Source organism: Triticum dicoccoides, chromosome 3B (genome assembly GCF_002162155.2).
Source record: "Triticum dicoccoides isolate Atlit2015 ecotype Zavitan chromosome 3B, WEW_v2.0, whole genome shotgun sequence".
Classification (NCBI taxonomy): domain Eukaryota; kingdom Viridiplantae; phylum Streptophyta; class Magnoliopsida; order Poales; family Poaceae; genus Triticum; species Triticum dicoccoides.
Window position 1 is genome coordinate 659,692,152 of NC_041385.1, and position 22,051 is coordinate 659,714,202.

A 22,051-nucleotide genomic window follows, 5' to 3' on the forward strand; every position below is an offset into this window, starting at 1 on the left:
GGGTTAGAGTTCACTCACGTAGACGCACTTTACTGCGTCGGTGAATTTTGACCCATTCAAATAACTTTAAAATCCAACAAAATTTGAGCTATTCAAACACGGGATCCCGTGAGCCTTGACAGGTGGTCACCCATCACCATGCTTGGGTAGTCGATTCCCTTTCCCCTCCTCCACGGCTCGCTGCTTGAGGGTCTGGTTAGCTTTCAGTTGCGCTCCCTGGTTGGCCAACCATGACGGATATCATCAACCTTTATGTTATTACGGTTGTGTGTATCGGAGGCGAGGGGTGATCCTCTTGCCAATTTCTTGCAAGAACCTAATTGCCAAGTCTTAAAACAGTTAATGTGTGTGTGCGCGCGCTGATGGTAACACTCGGTGGGTTGTGATTATTTTAACAGCTGATGAAGAAGATGGAACAGTCAAAGGAGAACGTTAACGCCAAGAAGGGTGACGGCCTATCACGGCGCTACGGTAGCTGCATCTGATGAACGGTGACCCGCCATTCAACTTCCATAGCCGTGCTGGTAGGAGGAGGAGGACTGTGTGTTTGATGCAACAGCAGCAGCGGCAATTGTGGCATTGATAGTATTTACCTTTTCTACTCAAAGCAGGATGATATATTAATTTACTAGTGGTAACTAAAATCCATAAGGACCCATATATCAGCGTTTATCTGGTCAAGCAAGTAAACTTGTGTTGTTGTTGTTGTTTATAGGTGATGATGGGTTTGTTAGAAACTTCAGACAAATGGAACAAAAGAAAATTAGTAATATGTTGATGTGTACTCCGAAACTCCCCTTCTACTTCTGAGCTCAATTGAGTTTAGAATGAATATTAAATTCAAAAAAATGAAAAATAAAACTTCAATAAATTTTGAATTTTTTTGGGGGTAAAATTTGACAAATGTTCTCGGTGCTTGCAAATTTCATCCCGAAATATCATTCGTGGAAGTCATGAAAAAAAACAGCACTCCAAAATGCTTTCAAAAATAGCATTTATGGAGTGTCGATTTTTGCTTTTTCACCATGACTTCCAAGAATGTTATTTCCGGATAAAATTTGCAAGCTTTGAGAACATTTTTCAAAGTTTGCACCAAAAAATTCAGGATTTTTTGATTTTTTTACCTTTTTATATCACTATTCATTAGAGAGCACATGAGCTCGGGGGCATACTTTGTGTCATGTGTACTCGCGCTTTAATATGATGCAATGCTATGTGTGTGGTCCATTTTTCGGTGTATGCTGGAGTCTTTGCCTTTGCTATCTTCTGAAGAAGTGGAGATGACACATGAGTTGAGTTTAGTCACGTAGGTGGAATTTGTCGCGTAAGTGAAAATTGATCCGTCAATAGTTATTAAATCCGATGAATTTTTAGCTATTCAAATTAGTGGTCAGACGAAATTCCATGAGAGTTGATAGTAGTTAGCTTTTCTTTTGGGAGCGGCATGGTATAGTCATTTACTAGTGGTACCTAAAACCCATAAGGACCCAAATGTCAGTGTTTATCTAGTCAAGCAAGTGAACTTGTGTTGTTGTTACTATTTATATATAGGTGATGATGCATTTTTTAGAAATATTAGACAAATGGAACAAAAGAAAGTTAGCAATATGTTGATGTGTACTCGCGCTTTAATATTGATGTGATGCTATGTGTGTGTATATTTTGGAGGTGTGTGTGAGACTCTTCACCTTTTCTCTCTTCTCAAGAAGTGGAGACACACGAGTTGAATTTAGTCACGTGGGCGCACTTTTCGTGTCGGTGAAAGCTATTCAAATAGTTTTTAAATCCAGTGGAGTTTGAGCTATTCAAATCATCGGTCACATAGGATTCCATGAGATTTGACAGTGGTCACCCATCGCAATGCTTGGGTAGTCGACCCCCTTTCCTCTCCATCGCGGCTCGCTGCTTGAGAGTCCGGTTGGCCTTTAGTTGTGCTCCCTGGTTGGCTAACCATGACGGCGATCATCAACCGTCATACTCTTATGGCTGTGAGAATCAGAGGCCAGGAGTGATCCTCCTTTTCTAAGAAAAAAAACCCTCCTACACTTACCATAAGCTGCCAATTGCTTTCAACAACCCAATTGCCAAGTCTTAAATAGTAAATGGGTGTGTGTTTATGGTAACACCCAGTGGTAGTAATTTTTTTACACCCGGTGTTGAAGATGATGGAACAGTCCAAGGAGAATGTCAATGCCAAGAAGGGTGGCGCCCAGTCGCAGCACTGCAACAACTCTTCTAGAGGACGGTGGAACGCCATTTAGCTTCTATTGTTATGCCGGTAGGAGGATGAATAGAAACTGCATACTAGCCATCTTGTGTGTTTGATGCAACTACAACGACAATTATTGTGTTGATAGTAGTTACCTTTTCTTTTTGGAGCGGGGTGGTATAGTAATTTACTAGTAGTACCTGAAAACCATAAGGACCCAAATGTCAGTGTTTATCTGGTCAAGCAAGTGAACTTGCATTGTTGTTACTATTTATAGGTGATGAGGGGTTTGCCAAAAACTTCAGGGAAATGGAAGAAAACAAAATTAGCAATATTTTGATGTGCACTCGTGCTTTAATATGGTCTGATGCTATGTGTGTGGTCCAATTCAGATGTGTGTGTGTGTGTGTGGGTATCTTCGCCTTTGCTTTCTTCTGAAGAAGTGGAGATGATGCACGAGTTAATAACGTGGGCACACTTTGCCGTGTCGGTGAAATATGAGCGTTTAAATAGTTTTTAATCTAGTGAAATTTGAGCTATTCAAATCAATGGTCACGTGGGATCCCGTGAGACTTGACGGTGGTCACCCATCCGAGTGCTTGTGTAGTCGATCCCCTTTCCCCTCCGTCGCGGCTTGCTTGAGGGTCCGACTAGCCTTGAGTTATGCTCCCTGGTAGGCCAACCATGAGAGCGATCATCAACCCTCATACAATTAAGGTTGTGTGCATGGGAGGCCAAAGGTGGTCCTCATTTTTTCTAGGGAAAAAGCATCCTAAACTTACCATCATTTGCCAATTTCTTGCAACAACCTAATTGGCAAGTATTAAAATAGTTAATGTGTACGTGCAGATGGTAACAGCCCATGGTCGTAGTTTTTTTACAGTTGGTGGAGAAGATGATTGAACAGTATGTCCAAGGAGAATTTCAATGCTAAGAAGGATGGCGCCCTGTCGTGGCGCCGCGACAGCTGCATCTCGTGAACGGTTACCTGCCATTCAACTTCCATAGTCATGTTGGCAGGAGGATGAGCAAGACTTGCATTCTGGCATTTTTGTGTGTTTGACGCAACTACAACGACATTTGCGGTGTCGATACTATAGTTATTTATTCTTTTTGGAGCGGGGTGGTATAGTAATTTACTATAGTAGTATCTAAAGCCCATAAGGACCCAAATGTCAGAAAGTGAACTTGTGTTGTTGTTACATTTTATAGGTGATGATGGGTTCATTAGAAACTTCAGTCAAACGAAAAAACAAAATCAGCAATATGTTGATATGTACTAATGCTTTAATATGATGTGATGCTACATGTGTGTTCCATTTTGGATGTGTGTGTGGGACTCTTCACCTTTACTCTCTTCCGAAGAAGTGGGGATGACACACGAATTGAGTTAGTCACATAGGTGCACTTTGCCGCATGTTTGAAATTTGAGTTATTCAAATAGTTTTTAAATACAATGAATTTTGAGCTATCAAATTAGCGGTCACGTGGGATCCTGTGAGGCTTGACGGTGATCACCCATTATAACGCTTGGGTAGTCGATTCCCTTTCCCCTCCGTTGTGGCTCGCAGCTCAAGGGTTTGACTAGCCTTCACATGTTCCCTGGTTGGCCAACCATGACGGCGATCATCAACCTGCATACTCATATAGTTGTGTGCATCGGAGGCCAGGGGTGATCACACTTTTCTAAGAAAAAAACCATCCTACACTTACCATCATTTGCCAATTGCTCGCAAAAACCTAATTGCCAAGTCTAAAACCAGTTATTGTGTGCGTGCTGATGGTAACACCCTGTGGTCGTGATATTTTTTTACAGCTCTTGGAGAAGATGATCTAACCGTCCAATGAGAACGTCAATGCCAAGAAGGGTGGCATCATGTCGCGGCACTGTGGCAACTACATCTGGTGAACGACAACCCACCTTTGAGCTTCCATAGCTGTGCTGGCAGGAGGATGAGGAGGACTTGCATTCTGGCCGTTTTGTGTGTTTTATGCAACGACAACAACAATTCTGGTGTTGATAGTAGTTACCATTTGTTTTCGGAGCGGGATGGTATAGCAATTTCATAGTAGTACCTAAAACCAGTAAGGACCTGAATTTCAGTGTTTATCTGGTCAAGGAAGTGAACTTGAGTTGTTGTTGTTTATAGGTGATGATGGGTTTGTTAGAAACTTCAGATATAGGAAGAAAAGAAAATTAGTAATATGTTGATTTATACTCATGCTTTAGTATGATACGATGTTATGTATGTGATCCATTTCGGATGCATGTGTGGGATTCTTCATGTTTGCTCTCTTATGAAGAAGTGGAGATGACACACGAGTTGAGTTTAGTCACGTAGGCGCACTTTGTCGTATCGATGAAATTTGAGAAATCAAATAGTTTCTAAATCTGGTGAAATTTGAGGTTTTCAAATCAGTGGTTACGTGGGATCCCGTGAGACTTTACGGTGGTCACGCATTGCAATGCTTGGGTAGTCGATACCCTTTGCCCTTCATCGCGGCTCACTGCTTGAGGGTCCGGCTAGCCTTCAGTTCGGCTCCTTTGTTTGCCAACCATGAATGCGATCATCAACCCTCATACTTTTATGGTGTGCACATCGGAGTCCCCCTTTTCTCAGAAAAACCCTCCCACACTTACCATCATTTGCCAATCGCTTGCTACAACCAAATTGCCAAGTCTTAAAAAATTTAATGTGAGCGTGCTGATGGTAACACCCTGTGGTCGTGATTTTTTTTACAGCTAGGGTTGAAGATGGTGGAATATTCCATGGTGAAAATAAATGCCAAGAACGGTGGTGCCTTGTCGCTCCACTGTGGCAGCTGCATCTGGTGAACGTTGACCCGCCGTTAAGCTTCATTAGCTGATCTGGTAGGAGGAGGATGAGGACCTGCATTCTGGCCGTTTTGTGTGTTGGATGCATCTACAATGACAATTGTGGTGTTGATTGTAGTCACCTCTTGTTTTTGGAGCGGGATGGTATAATAATTTACTAGTATTGCCTAAAACCCATAAGAAGCCAAATGTCAGTGTTTATCTGGTCAAGCAAGTGAAGTTGTGTTGTTCTTACTGTTAATAGGTGATGATGGGTTTGTCAGAAACTTCAGATGAAAGGAGCAAATAGAAATTAGCAATATGTTGATGTGTACTCGTGCTTTAATATGTGATGTTATGTGTGTGGTCCATTTCAAATGTGTTTGTGTGGGAGTCTTCGCCTTTGCTCCCTTATGAAGAAGTGGAATGACACACAAGTTAAGTTTAGTCACGTAGTCGCACTTTGCCGCGTTGGTGAAATTTGAGCGATTCAAATATTTTTTAAATCAAGTGACATTTGAGTTATTCCAATCAATGGTCACACAAGATCCCGTTAGAATTGATGGTGGTCACCAATTGCAATGCTTTGTACTTGATCCCCTTTCCCCTCCATTGCGGCTCGTTGCTTGAGAATCGGGCTAGCTTTCAGTTGCGCACCCTGGTTGGCAAACCATGACGGCGGTCATCCAACCCCATAATATTATGGATGTGTGCATCGAAGGGCAGGGGTGATCCTCCTTTTCTAAGAAAAAAATACAATTCTACAGCAATCACAATTTGCCAATTCCTTCGAACAACCTAGTTGCTATGCTTGCCAAAGTTAATATATGCGTGCTAAAGAAAACACCTTCTGGTCATGTTTTCTTACAACTTGTGGAGAAGATGATGGGATAGTCCAAGGAGAACGTCAACACCAAGAAGGGTGGTGCTCTCTTGCGGCACTGCGGTAGCTGCATCCGGTGAATAGTGATCCGGCATTCAACTTCTACAGTCGTTCCAGTAGGAGGACCGGCATGACTTGCATTCTAGATTTTTTGTGTTTTTAATGGAGCCACAACAATAATTCTGGTGTTGATAATAGTTACCTTTTTTCGGAGCGTGATGGTATGGTAATTTACTAGTAGTACCTAAAACCCATAAGGAACAAAATGTCAATATTTATGTGGTCAAGCAAGTGAACTTGTGTTGTAGTTACTGTTATTAGATGATGATGGGTTTGTGAGAAACTTCGAACAAATGGAACAAAAGGAAATTAGCAATATGTTGATGTGTACTTGAGTTTTAATATGACGTGATGCTATGTGTGTGGTCCATTTCAGATATGTGTGCGGGAGACTTCACCTTTCCTCTCTTGTGAAGAAGTGGAGATGACACACGAGTTGAGTTTAATCAAGTAGGCACACTTTGCCGCAGCGGTGAAATTTTAGTCATTCAAACAGTTCTTGGGTAGTCGATCCACTTTCCCCCTCCATCGTGACTTGCTGCTTGATGGTCCGACTAGCCTTCAGCTGTGCTCCCTCGTTGGCCAACCATGATAGCGATCATCAACCCTCATACTCTTATGGATGTGTGCATCGGAGGCTAGGGGTGATCCTTCTTTTCCAAGAAAAAAACCCTCCCACACTTACCATAACTTGCCAATTGCTTGCAACAAAATAATTGCCTAGTCTTAAAACAGTTAATGTGAGCGTGCTAATGGTAACAACTTTTGGTCTTGATTATTTTTATAGCTGGTGGAGAAGATGATGGAATAGTCCAGAACGTCAACAACAAGAAGGTGATGCCCCGTTGCGGCGCTACGGTAGCTGCATCTTGTGAATGTTTGGCGCTTTGGGAGCTCCCTATCTATCTAGTACGAGACGAACGACCTACTCTGTATCTATCTATCTAGAGCTCACCTTTTTTACCAATCACATGAATTTAATAGCTATTTAATGCTTTAATTGATGCTTATCTCTTGCATGCGGCAGGCTATAAATAGGGTGTCACGACGCACAAGACTGAACCACACACCACAAGCACGCAAAAGCGTACGTAGAGACCATAGTGGAGAGATAGGATGGCGTCAGAGATGAGCACGGACATGAAGTTCTCCGAAGAAGAAGTCGTCTCACACCCACGCATTCTCGAAGGTGAGGAGTAGACGGTTGCACCAGTGCTGCAGTCTTTGATCTTCACGCTGACGCTTGACGAGCTGCAATACTTGGCGTGCGAGGTGGGGGTGGGGGATTTGGGTCCATGAACATGGACGAGTTCATGAGCAACATATGGAATGTCGAGGAATTCCAAGCGGCCATCGGTGTTGGCTTGGTGGGAATGGAGGAGGCTCCTTTGGTGGGTGCTAGTGGAAGCGGAGGTGGCAGGGATGCAGGATGAAGTGGCGTATGCCGACAGAGGTCCTTCTCCTTGCCTCCCCCGCTGTGTCGGAAGACGGTGGAGGAGGTATGGGCTGAGATCAACTGGGATCCCCAACCAGTGCATGCCCAACCTCAGGTCGCACGTCCCGCACAGCAGCTTCCTGTCCAGCCAATGGTGGGGAATGGCAAAAAGACTTTTTGCGCGGTGATGCTACCTAGCAGCAAGAAATCTTCCATTGATTCCTTGCATCAAGATGCATGCAGGTGGGACCGCTTTATTCATATTTTCTACTATACACTAGTATACATCATCAAAATATAGCTAGTGGTCCCCATTATTTGTCTTTGGCATGGATGCATGGCAGAAATATGACAGTGGTCTCTCTCTCTGTGTGTGTGTGTGTGCGCGCGTGTCTCTCTGTCTCTCTCTCTCTCTCTCAGGTTAAATCCAACCTTTTATTTCACCTTTACTAAATTAGATCATCCCCATCTTTTAAACCATAAGTTCCTATTTGAATTTTCTTCATATATTTGAACTTGTCTTGAGCTTGCGTTGGTTTTCCTTGAAGAGGAAAGGGTGATGCAGCAATAGTAGCGTAAGTATTTCCCTCAATTTTTGAGAACCAAGGTATCAATCCAGTAGGAGGCTCCTCAAAAGTCCCACGCACCTACACAAATAAACAAAGAACTCGCAACCAACGCAATAAAGGGGTTGTCAATCCCTTCACGGCCATTTGTGAAAGTGAGATCTGATAGAAATAGTATGATAAGATAAATCTATTTTTGGTATTTTATGATATAGATTGGAAAAGTAAAGATGCAAATAAAAGTAGATTGAAAGCTTATATGATAAAAGATAGACCCGTGGGCCATAGGTTTCACTAGTGGCTTCTCTCAAGATAGCATAAGTATTATGGTGGGTGAACAAATTACTGTCGAGCAATTGATAGAAAAGCGAATAATTATGAGATTATCTAGGCATGATCATGTATATAGGCATCACGTCCGTGACAAGTAGACTGACACCTGCCTGCATCTACTACTATTACTCCACACATCGACCGCTATCCAGCATGCATCTAGAGTATTAAGTTCATATAGAACGGAGTAACGCATTAAGAAAGATGACATGATGTAGAGGGATAAACTCATGCAATATGATATAAACCCCATCTTTTTATCCTCGATGGCAACAATACAATACGTGCCTTGCTGCCCCTGCTGTCACTGGGAAAGGACACTGCAAGATTGAACCCAAAGCTAAGTGAGGGAATCCTAGATTAAGGGGTCCTCGGACAGCCGGACTATATACTTTGGCCGGACTATTGGACTATGAAGATACAAGATTGAAGAGTTCGTCCCATGTCCGGATGGGACTCTCCTTTGCGTGGAAGGCAAGCTTGGATATTCGGATATGTAGATCTCCTTCTCTATAAATGACTTTATGTAGCCCTAGCCCCTCCGGTGTCTGTATAAACCAGAGGGTTTAGTCTGTAAGACAACAACAAACATAATCATAGGCTAGCTCCTAGGGTTTAGCCTATACGATCTCGTGGTAGATCAAATCTTGTAATACTCATATCATCAAGATCAATCAAGCAGGAAGTAGGGTATTACCTCCATCGAGAGGGCCCGAACCTGGGTAAAACATCATGTCCCCTGCCTCTTGTTACCATTAGCCTTAGACGCACAGTTCGGGACCCCTACCCGAGATCCGCCGGTTTTGACACTGACATTGGTGCTTTCATTAAGAGTTCCACTGTGCCGTCGCTGTAAGGCTTGATGGCTCCTTCGATCATCTTCAACGATGCGGTCCAGGGGGAGGTTTTTCTTCCCGAACAGATCTTCGTATTTGGCGGCTTCGTACTGCGGGCCAACTCGCTTGGCCATCTGGAGCAGATCGACAGCTACGGCCCTGGCCATCACGCCAGGTTTGGAAGCTTAAACTATACTGCCGACATCCATGGAGACTTGATCTTCGATGGATTCAAGCCCATGACAGGTGTGCCGAACGGTCACAATGGGCATGCCCTTGATCTACCATCAGACAGTATTCGGGAGTTGGCGCCTGCGCGGGCACCAGTAATTAATTCGGAGCAGATCGTGACTTCCGAGGGAGGGTGGATGGACCCCGCCATGGAAGCCGCACACTCATCGGCGTCGGAGCCGAACACTGATTCCTCCTCCTATGAGAGTGGTGTCATCGGACCCTCGGACTCGTCTCCGGCCACAGGATCCGAACCGCGTGCGTCCGTGCCTATCGAATCTGATTGGGCACCGATCATGGAGTTCACCGTCGTGGATATTTTTTAGCACTCGCCCTAGGGTGACGTGCTAAATTCATTAAGGTCTCTTTCCTTGTCAGGAGATTCTTGGCCGAACTATGTCCGGCTCGAGCGGGGTGCGGACGACAAAGAAATTCGTCTCCCACCCACCACCCACTTTATAGCCACTGTCGATGACTTAACCGACGTGCTTGACTTCGACTCCGAAGACATTGATGGTATGGACGACGATGCTGGAGAAGAACAACAACCACCGCCTATAGGGTGCTGGATAGCCACCTCATCATATGATATTTATATGGTGGACACCCCTAAAGAAAACAATGGCGATGAGGCAACGGAAGATAACCCCTTGGAGAAGCAATGTAGACACCGGCGTCATCTGCGCCGCTCCAAGCCCCGCCACAGCAAAAATAGTGATATCGGCACAAGAGATAACAATCCGGATGGTGCCAAAGATAAATACAATCCTGCCCAGCCAGGCTTCGAGCAGGCCGCGCAAGAGGATGGGCAAGCTAGCCGTAAAGAATAGCAACTGATGGAGAATCAGAGGACGATAATTACATGCCTCTCTTTGAAGACGAAGTGAGCCTTGGCGATGAAGAATTCATCGTGCCTGAGGATCCCGTCGAGCAGGAGCGCTTCAAACACCGGCTTATAGCCACTGCAAAAAGCCTGAAGAAAAAGTAGCAACAGCTTCAAGCTGATCAAGATCTGCTAACCGACAGATGGACCAAGGTCCTGGCTGCCGTGGAATACGGACTCGAGCGCCCTAGCAAAATCTACCCAAAGCACAGGCTGCTACCTCAACTCGAGGAAGAGGCTTTAAAGCCCATGCTACCAGCGCATGATGCGGCTGACCGGCCACCCCGTGGCCGTGACAAAGCGGCGTACTAGCCCAAAGTCCTGACCGCACCCCGCCGCCAATCAAACGATAATACTAGGGCCAGGGGCTACACGAAGGACCTGCGAGATGTATTGGAAAACAAAGCAGGACAGTCAAGATCGATCTACGGATCACGGGGACGCGCCCCAACGCATGACAAGGATCGTCACGCCGGATACACTAACAAATCTAGCCGGGCCGAATTCAATGAAGCCTAGCACAGAGGCGCCGCACATCCCCTATGCTTCACGGATGAAGTAATGAATCATGAATTCCCGGAAGGGTTTAAACCCGTGAACATTGAATCATATGATGGTACCACAGACCCCCGCAGTATGGATAGAAGATGTTTTCCTCCACATTCACATGGCCCGCGGAGATGACCTACATGCCATCAAGTACCTCCCACTAAAACTAAAGGGACCGGCTCAGCCTTGGCTGAATAGCTTGCCGGCAAACTCCATCGGGAGTTGGGAGAACCTGGCAAACGCATTCCTTGACAACTTCCAGGGCACTTACGTGCGACCACCGGATGCTGATGATCTAAGTCACATAACCCAGCAGCCCGGAGAGTCACCCAGGAAATTTTGGACCCGATTCCTAACCAAAAAGAACCAAATCGTCGACTGCCCGGATGCCGAAGCCCTAGCGGCCTTTAAGCATAACATCCGTGACGACTGGCTTGTCCGACATCTCGGCCAGGTGAAGCCAAAGTCCATGGCAGCCCTCACAACACTCATGACCCGCTTTTGCGCGGGCGAGGATAGCTGGTTGGCTCGTAGCAACAATACAGCAAGCAATCCCGGCACATCGAAAGCCAAGGATAGCAACGACAAATCACGGCGCAAAAAACACAAGCGCCGCAAAAATGGTGATAATGCCGAAGACATGTCAGTCAATGCCGGATTCAGCGGCTCTAAGTCCGGTCAGCGGAAGAAACCATTCAACAAAAACAATTCAGGCCCGTCCAGTTTTTGACCGCATACTCGACCGCCCATGCTAAATTCATGGCACCCCTGTAAAACCAGCCAACCACACCAATAGAGAATGCTGGGTCTTTAGACAAGCTAGCAGGACAGACACCGAAAACAAGGGGAAGGGGTCTCAAAGTGACGACAACGCTGAAGAGCCCTGATCACCGAATACTGGAGGACAGATGAAATTCCCTCCCCAGGTGAAAACGGTGAATATGATATGCACAAGCCACATTCCCAAGTGGAAACGTGCACTCAGGGAGGTCTGTACAATCGACCCAAAGTCCAACCCATGGTCCTCTTGCCTGATCACTTTTGATCGCAGGGACCACCCTACCAGTATCCGTCATGACGGATCGACCGCATTGGTCCTCGACCCTATCATCGACATCTCACACGTGTCCTCATGGACGGAGGCAGCAGCCTGAACCTGCCTTACTAGGATATAGTGCGCAAAATGGGAATCAACCCCTTAAGGGTCAAGCCCACAAAAACCACCTTTAAAGGTATCATACCAGATGTAGAGGTCTATTGCACGGGCTTAATCACACTGGAAGTGGTCTTCGGATCTCCGGACAATCACCGTACCGGAGACTTAGTCTTCAACATCGTCCCCTTTCGCAGTGACCATCAGGCCCTGCTCGGACGAACCGCATTCACTCGGTTCAATGCGGTGCCACATTATGCCTACCATAAATTAAAGATGCCCGGTCCATGCGGCGTCATCACGGTTAATGGCAGGTCCAAACTCTCCCTCACAGCCGAAGAGTCTACCACCGCTTTAACAGCAAGAACAGCGGACGACACCTTACAGTCGAACCTCGAGTCGAAGACTAAGCTCCCGGACACTATCAAAGGAGTCCGAACTACCGCGCGGCAGGACAGCCCCGCCTGCCCGGAGATTAATTAAAAACACTCCAGAAAAGGATAATACAAGACACATACTGCGGCTCAACCACCAGGTGCCGCAACACCATTTCTTATGTTTTCTTTACTGGTTCACCTTTACGTAGGCTATGATGGATGGTGTGGGAACAGTTTGAGCGCGTCAGGGAATCTCTAGATATTCCCCTATAATCATCCGAATACACCCCGGATCCGAACACAACTTCCTCACGCCGGGTATCAGCAGTTTCCGCAATCATATTTCTTTTTATCACATCATCTGTACTCATACACATTGACGTATTATGCAAATACAACATGTGGATTTACGTGATGCTCACCTACTGCTATTTCTTATTTAAAACTCTTTTGTTAAAAGGCAGCTGCTTATTGCGATACGCCTTAATATGCCAGGGGCTTCGTCATGCCCATACTACGGCAAAAAAGTCTGAACACCTTCACGGTAGTCCGGCACCCCGAACTTATAGCATTATATGCATCAACTCCGAATCATGTCTTGGGTCAATAGTTGGGTTTGCCTGGCTCCTATGTTTCGTACCTTACGTTCTACTACATCAGGTAAGGTATCACTGGGAGAACTACTGCGATTGTGTCCCGGTTCTTCCGGACGAGCACCTTAGTAGAGAAAGCCGAAAACTGACTGTCATGATGTAGCGAGAGTTGGTCCGCTATTCGAGAGGTTCTAAAATCTTTAAGGATTCCTTCCGCATAATGCTATAATCAATGCAGCGTGTGATGGATCAGCCTTTTCCGATCAGGCGCTTATAAAGCCCCTAGTGTGGTCTTCCGAACACCAGGGGCTGCGCCTACCTTCCTTGTAACAGCTCCTATGGCTAAGTGAGAGCGATAAAGCCCTATTGTCTGATTTGCCTGGTTCGCTGTGCTGAACACCTCCTTTAGGGACCCAAAATTGGGATAAAGAGTGCTCAGGTTTATCCCGAACACCCCCACTCACTACGTGGGGGCGGAAGCCGACGACTGGCCGACTCTCAGGATTAATATATAAAACAGCCGCACAAGAGGAAAAACTTTCAAACAACAAGCAATAGACGATAAGAATGCCCTTGTTCAAATATTACAAAGGACGAACATGACCGTATTTATGGAAATATAATGTCCTTGGTGCATTGCTCCGCTGCAAGGTGGGCCCCTTTCAAGTCACCTTCATAATACAGTTCGGGCTTGCGGTGCTCCTTCCCCGGCCCTCCGGCGGTCCCTCGGTCATCAGCTTTTCATCCATCTTCCCCCAATGCACCTTGGCACGGGCGAAGGCCATTCGCTCACCTTCTATGCAGACCGACTGCTTGATGACTTCAAGTCGAGGGCAGACACTTACAAGCCGCTTCACGAGTCCGAAGTAGCTGCTTGGAATCGGCTCAGTAGGCCACAACCGGATAATTAAATCCTTCATGGCTAACTCGGCCGCCTTATGCAGCTCGACCAACTGCTTCAGCTGATCGGAGAAAGGCACCGGATAATTCGGCGCCAGATTCTGCATCCAGAAGAGCTTATCCGCATTATTCCCACCTTTGGCTCAGTAGAATTGGGTGGCGTCAGATATGCTGCGCGGCAGCTCCGCAAATACCCCTGTATACATCAAAACTCAAGTTGTCAAATTTAATTTTTTTCATCTCCAATACTTGCTTTGTACAGAAAAAGCCTTACCAGCCTCAATCTTCCTCGCCTCCTGGATTTCCTTCAGGGCACCTTTGGCTTCCCCCGGGGCATCACTTGCGGCTTGGCGAGCCTGGGAGAGTTCGGATTCTTTCCCTGCTAAACTCTGCTCCAAGGTCTCGCATTTCTGCATGGCCACTTGAAGCTCTTGCTCAGCCTTAATAACTCTAGGCTCATGTTTCTCACGACGAGCCTACTCTGCGGCTTCCTTCTTCTCGGCTTCAGCCATAGCCCTCCTGAGAGCCTCAATTTTGGCCGTCGCTCCTAGAGCACATTATAAACATATTTCCATCATGTACACTTATTCATTTGTGCTACATAAACAAGGTCTCTACATACCTTGAGTATCCTCCAACTGTCTCTTCACTTGGCCAAGTTCTCCTTCGGCCCGCTCCAGACTATGCCTCAGCCTAGATACTTCCACAACTTGAGAGGCGGCAGTCGCTACAGATGCCTGCTGGTTAAAAAGAGTGATAAATGTCATCAAGTGAGTCTCCTGCGAACATGAATTTGATCCTCTGTCTGGTTCTTTCTTTTACCGAACAGTGTATCAGGGGCTACTATCTATACCATGACACTCTCCCAAAAACTCATAAAACATACGTCAAAGCCTCTTATGAGGCTGATACAGGATTCATTCAGTCCATTCTCAGCGGACTGAATCTTCTCGATCATAGCACCCATGAGGGCACGGTGTTCATCAACGATGGAGGCACCCCTCAGCGCCGGCAATAAAGTATTCGGCACCTCTGGTTGGACAGAGGCGACCGGTGGAGCAGGCATACCTCCTCCAGTTGGTGGAGGCTGTCTGTCTGACTCGAGGACATTATGGGTCTCTAGAACCATGTTCACCTTGGGTCCGAATTCAATATGACCCCCGCCATCGACACCCACGGGAGCTTTCTCTCCCGTGTGAACGGCCCCAGAAGTATGGCCTCCTGGCGCCGCCTTTGCGACCTTCTCCCCACCTCCGTGGCCTGGGTTTTTCTGGGACGAAACCTCAGTTTCATTCCTACGTTTGGACGAGGAGGCCTTCGGGGGTGTCCTTCTCTCCATAGCGTCCGAATCCAGCAGATCTTCTGACGAGGATTGTTCGGCACGGGGCTTCGCCGGGCTGAAAAGAATAAGCACGGCTCAGATTAGAATGTGATGCCATGACAAGTCCGGACGCATGTGTGTGTTTGGATTTTATACTTACGAATTCACCAGGGGCTCGGCCCTGGGACCCCACTCCGGGCTACTATCGGTGGCGCCAGTGGACTCCTCTTGAAGAGGAGTTTTTCCCCTCTTAGGCGAATAGGCCTCCAAGTAGTTGGAGGCCGTTCTTTTCTTGTTTCCCCCTACGGGGGATTCGTCCTCCTCCTCCCCGTCCTATTCGGAGGAAGAATGGGCATTGGAGTCTTTGGATTTTGTGTCTGTGGCACCACGGCGACGGAGGCCGCCCTGGTCTTCTTGGCCTCCTTTTCGGTCTTCTTCTTCGGCGCTTTATATGGTGCTGGGACCAACATCTTCATCAGAAGTGGGCCGGCTAATTCTTCTGGCAGAGGGGCTGGACAGTAGATCCGCCCCGCCTTGTTCGCCCAGCCCTAGGAAAATGATGGGAGATACGTTAAGTATTTTCATCAGGATGTACGGATAGAACACATGAATTATCAAACATTCAGTTGCTTACCGAACTTGCGGGGCGGGACAGTTGGTAGCCCCGGTCCTCAGTGGAGTCCGGCCATGGTTTGTCGGACTTAAAAAGCACCTTCCAGATGTCTTTGTGCATAGAGCCAAAGAGTTCTAGTAGGGTCTGGTGCTTGGCCGGGTCGAACTCCCATAGATTGCAAGCTCGGTGTTAACATGGTAGAATCCGACGAACCAACATCACCTGGACTGCATTGACGAGATTGACGCTCTTGTCTTCCATCTCTTGGATGCATGTTTGGAGCTCTGATAGCTCGTCAAACGAAGCCCAGCACAAGCCCTTCTTGTGCCAGGACATAAGTCGCAGGGGGGCACCGGATCTGAACTCTGGAATGGCGGTCAACTCCTTGCCACGCGGCTCAGTGATGTAGAACCACTGCTGCTACCACTCCTTGACGGAATCATTGAAAGTCCCGATCGGCCATGTAACATTGGGCATCTTACTCACCATGGCACCTCCGTATTCGGCATGCTCGCCACTCACTACCTTGGGCTTTACATTAAAAACCTTTAGCCATAAGCCGAAGTGCGGCGGAACGCGGAGAAAGGCCTCGCACATGACTATGAATGTCGAGATGTTGCGGAAGGAATTTGGGGATAGATCATGGAAATCAATCCCGTAGGAGTACATGATGCGGCGAACAAATGGGTGGAGCGGAAACCCTAGCCCGCGGACAAAGTGAGGGAAAATACCACCCTCTCGTGGGGTTCCGAGGTGGGGACGATCTGTCCCGCCGTCGGAAGACGGTGGCCAATTCTCTTGGCCAGATACCCGCCCCCCCGAAGCTTTTTGATATCCTTCTCCCGGACGGTAGAGGCCATCCACTTGCCTCTTGATCCAGATCCGGACATCTTCGGGAAGCCTTTTTGGGTGGAGAAGAGGAGCTCTTGGGCACTAGGGCTCGAGCGGAAAGGAATGGATGAGTAGAGAAGGGCATGGGTGAAAGGGAAGGTTCTTATCCCCTTATAAAGGCAGCAAAGATCCTGCGCCTCCCCACTTGCCCTCTAAAAATGCTTATTTCTCCAAGCGCCACGATGATGGCACGGTTGGGTTACTCGCACCCATATTAATGATAATCCCGCAATGAGGGGACACGATCTCTGCTTCGACAGGACGTGCTGATAAAACCGCCTCGCGACATGTGCGTCAACAGGTTATGAAAACAGTTGGAATAATGACTGGGTCATGGTATGACGTCATGCTATAAAAAGCTGTCAGCAGATTGGATCTGTGGAATATTGTATTCTCTTCGGTGGTATGTGGAATTTGTTTTGCAGAGACGGACACGATTCTCGTGTTATAAATCGTCTATGGAGTATTCGGAGAAGAACACGACTTGCAATGCCGAAGACAATCTGCGCGCCGGACTCATCGTCATTGAAGCCTGGTTCAGGGGCTACTGAGGGAGTCCTGGATTAAGGGGTCCTCGGACAGCCGGACTATATACTTTGGCTGGACTATTCGACTATGAAGATACAAGATTGAAGACTTTGTCCCGTGTCCGGATGGGACTCTCCTTTGCGTGGAAGGCAAGCTTGGATATTCGAATATGTAGATCTCCTTCTCTATAACTGACTTTATGTAATCCTAGCCCCTCCTGTGTCTATATAAACCGGAGGATTTAGTCCGTAGGACAACAACAATCATAATCATAGGCTAGCTCCTAGGGTTTAGCCTCTACGATCTCGTGGTAGATCAACTCTTGTAATACTCATATCATCAAGATCAATCAAGCAGGAAGTAGGATATTACCTCCATCCAGAGGTCCCGAACCTGGGTAAAACATCGTGTCCCCTGCCTCCTATTACCATTAGCCTTGGACGCACAGTTCGGGACCCCCTACCTGAGATCCGCCGATTTTGACACCGACACTAAGCACTTCTCCCGTTGCAAGAAAGATCAATCTAGTAGGCCAAACCAAACTGATAATTCGAAGAGACTTGCAAAGATAACTTAATCACACATAAAAGAATTCAGAGGAGATTCAAATATTTCTCATAGATAAACTTGATCATAAACCCACAATTCATCGGATCTCGACAAACACACCGCAAAAAGAGTTACATCGAATAGATCTCCAAGAAGATCGAGGAGAACATGGTATTGAGATCCAAAAAGAGAGAAGAAGCCATCTAGCTAATAACTATGGACCCGAAGGTCTATGGTAAACTACTCACAACTCATCGGAGGGGCTATGGTGTTGATGTAGAAGCCCTCCATGGTCGATTCCCCCTCCGACGGAGCACCGGGGAAGGCTCCAAGATGGGATCTCGCGGATACAGAAGGTTGCGGCGGTGGAATTAGGTTTTCGTGGCTTGTTCTGATGTTCTCGGGGTACGTGGTATACATAGGAGGAAGAAGTAGGTCGGTGGCCGTCCGAGGGGCCCATGAGATAGGGTGGGTGCGCCTAGTAGGGGTGAGCGCGCCCTTCACCCTCGTGGCCGCCTCGACTGCTTCTTGACTTACACTCCAAGTCCTCTGGATCACGTTCGTTCCAAAAATCACGCTCCTGAAGGTTTCATTCCGTTTGGACTCCGTTTGATATTCCTTTTCTTCGAAACACTGAAATAGGCAAAAAAATAGCAATACGGGCTGGGCCTCCGGTTAGTAGGTTAGTCCCAAAAATGATATAAATGTGTAAAGTAAAGCCCTTAAACATCCAAAACGGGTAATATAATAGTATGGAACAATAAAAAATTATAGATACGATGGAGACGTATCAAGCATCTGAAGCTTAATTCCTGCTCGTCCTCGAGTACGTAAATGATAAAAATAGAATTTTTGATGTGGAATGCTACCTAGCAAAATTCTCAATGTAATTTCTTTATTGTGGCATGAATGTTCAGATCCAAATGATTCAAAATAAAAGTCCATATTGACATAAGAAATAGCAATACTTCAACCATACTCATCAAAGCAATCATGTCTTCTCAAAATAACATGGCTAAAGAAAGTTATCCCTACAAAATCATATAGTCTGGCTGTTGCTCTATCTTCATCACACAAAGTATTTAATCATGCACAACCCCGATGACAAGCCAAGCAATTGTTTCATGCTTTAGTAATCTCAAACTTTTTCAACTTTCACGCAATACATGACCGTGAGCCATGGACATAGCACTATATGTGGAATAGAATGGTGATTGTGGAGAAGACAAAAAGGAAGAAGATAGTCTCACATCAACTAGGCGTATCAACGGGCTATGGAGATGCCCATTAATAGATATCAATGTGAGTGAGTAGGGATTGTCATGCAACGGATGCACTAGAGCTATAAATGTATGAAAGCTCAACAAAGGAAACCAAGTGGGTGTGCATCCAACTTGCTTGCTCATGAAGACCTAGGGCATTTTGAGGAAGCCCATCATTGGAATATACAAGCCAAGTTCTATAATGAAAAATTCCCACTAGTATATGAAAGTGACAACATAGGAGACTCTCTATCATGAAGATCATGGTGCTACTTTGAAGCACAAGTGTGGTAGAAAGGATAGTAGTATTGTCCCTTCGCTCTTTTTCTCTCATTTTTATGTTTTTTTTCTTTTTTTTCCATTTTTTGGGCCTCCTCTTTTTTTGGCCTTTCTTTTTTTATTTTTCTCTTTCTTATTTTTTTTAAAGTATGAAGTCTCATCCCGACTTGTGGGGGAATCATAGTCTCCATCATCCTTTCCTCACTAGAACAATGCTCTAATAATGAAGATCATCACACTTTTATTTACTTACAACTCAAGATTACAACTCAATACTTAGAACAAGATATGACTCTATATGAATGCCTCCAGTGGTGTACCGGGATATGCAATGAATCAAGAGTGACATGTATGAAAATTATGAAGGTGGCTTAGCCACAAATACGATGTCAACTACATGATCATGCAAAGAGCAATATGACAATGATGATGTGTGTCATATAAACGGAATGGTGGAAAGTTGCATGGCAATATATCTCGGAATGGCTATGGAAATGCCATAATAGGTAGGTATTGTGGCTATTTTGAGGAAGGTATATGGTGGGTGTATGGTACTGGCGAAAGTTGCGCGGCACAAGAGAGGCTAGCAATGGTGGAAGGGTGAGAGTGCATATAATCCATGGACTCAACATTAGTCAAAAAGAACTCATGTACTTATTGCAAAAATCTACAAGTCATCAAAAACAAAGCATTACGCGCATGATCCTAGGGGGATAGATTGGTAGGAAAAGACCATCGCTCGTCCCCAACCGCCACTCATAAGGAATACAATCAATAAATAAAATTGTGCTCCAACTTCATCACAAAGCGGTTCACCATACGTGCATGCTACGACAATCACAAACTTCAACACAAGTATTCTTTAAATTCATAATCACCCAACTAGCATGACTCTAATATTACCACCTCTAATATATCAAAACAATTATCAAGTTTCAAATTGATCATAGCATCCAATTCACTTTCTATGATAGTTTTTATTATACCGAACTTGGATGCCTACCATTCTAGGACCAATTTTATAACCATAGCAAATACCATGTTGTTCTAAGAGACTCTAAAAATAATATAAGTGAAGCATGACAGACTAGCAATTTCTACAAAATTAAGCCACCTCCGTGCTCTAAAAGATATAAGTGAAGCACTAGAGCAAAAACTATCAAGGTCAAAAAATATAAGTGAAGCACATAGCGTATTCTAATAAATTCCAATCAAGTGGGCTTCTCCCAAAAGGTGTGTACAGAAAGGATGATTGGGGAAAACTAAAAGCAAAAACTAATATCGTACACGATGCTCCAAGCAAAACACATATCATGTGGCGAATAAAAATATAACTCCAAGTAAAGTTACCAATGAACGAAGACGAAAGAGGGGATGCCTTCCGGGGGCATCCCCAAGCTTAGGCTTTTGGCTATTCTTGAATATCTTGGGGTGCCATGGGCATCCCCAAGCTTAGGCTTTTTCCACTCCTTATTCCATAGTCCATCAAATCTTTACCCAAAACTTGAAAACTTCACAACACAAAACTCAATAGGAAATCTCATAAGCTCCGTTAGTGAAAGAAAGCAAAACCACCACATAAGGTACTGTAATGAACTCATTCTTTATTTATATTGGTTTTAAACCTACTGTATTTCAAGTTCTCTATGTTTCATACTACTTAATACTAGCCATAGATGCATCAAAATAAGCAAACAACACACAAAAAACAGAATCTATCAAAAACAGAACAGTCTGTAGCAATCTGTAACCCTCGAATACTTCTGGAAGTCTAAAAACTCCTACCAAAATAGGAAGTCCTGGGCAATTTGTCTATTGATCTACAGCAGAACGAATCAACGCAAAAGTACATTTCTGTTAATTAACAAAACTAAGTTCGTGCGTGCAAAGTTTCTGTTTTTCAGCAGAATCAAATTAACTATCACCATAGGTTATCCTATAGGTTCTACTTGGCACAAACACTAATTAAAACATAAAAACACATCTAAACATAAGGTAGATGCAAAATTTATTACTAAACAGGAATAAAAACAAAAAAACACAAATAAAATTGGGTTGCCTCCCAACTAGCGCTATCATTTAACGCCCCTAGCTAGGCATAAAAGCGAAGATAGATATAAGTAGTGCCATCTTTGGCACTCAATTCATAAGTAGCTCACATGATAGATTCATAAGGCAATTTAACTTTCTTTCTTTGAAAGTGCTCCATGCCTTTCCTTAATGGAAATTGGAATCTAATATTCCCTTCCTTCATATCAATAATCGCGCCAATCGTTCTAAGGAAAGGTCTACCAAGAATAATAGGGCAAGAAAGATTGCAATCTATATCAAGAACGATAAAATCTACGGGCACCAAATTTCTATTTGCAACAATGAGAACATCATTGATTCTTCCCATTGGCTTTTTAATGGTGGAATTCGCAAGGTGCAAATTTAAAGAGCAATCATCAAGATCATGGAAACCTAGAATATCACATCAAGTGTTCGGAATCATGGAAACACTAGCACCCAAATCACATAAAGCATAACACTCATGATCTTTAGTTTTAATCTTTATAGTAGGTTCCCACTCATCATTAAGTCTTCTAGGTATAGAAACTTCCAAATTAAGTTTTTCATCAAAAGATTGCATCAAGGCATCAACAATATGTTTGGTAAAAGCTTTATTTTTACTATAAGCATGAGGAGAATTCACAACGGATTGCAACAAGGAAATACAACCTTCTAAAGAACAATTATCATAATTAAATTCCTTGAAATCCAAGATAGTGGGTTCAATAATATT

At 45.1% G+C, this 22,051-nt stretch overlaps 1 pseudogene; it reads left to right on the forward strand.

Annotated features, from left to right (window-relative positions):
- The first annotated feature begins 7,083 nt into the window (after nucleotides 1-7,083).
- LOC119279762 overlaps nucleotides 7,084-22,051 on the forward strand; it is a 60,240-nt pseudogene continuing 45,272 nt past the window's right edge.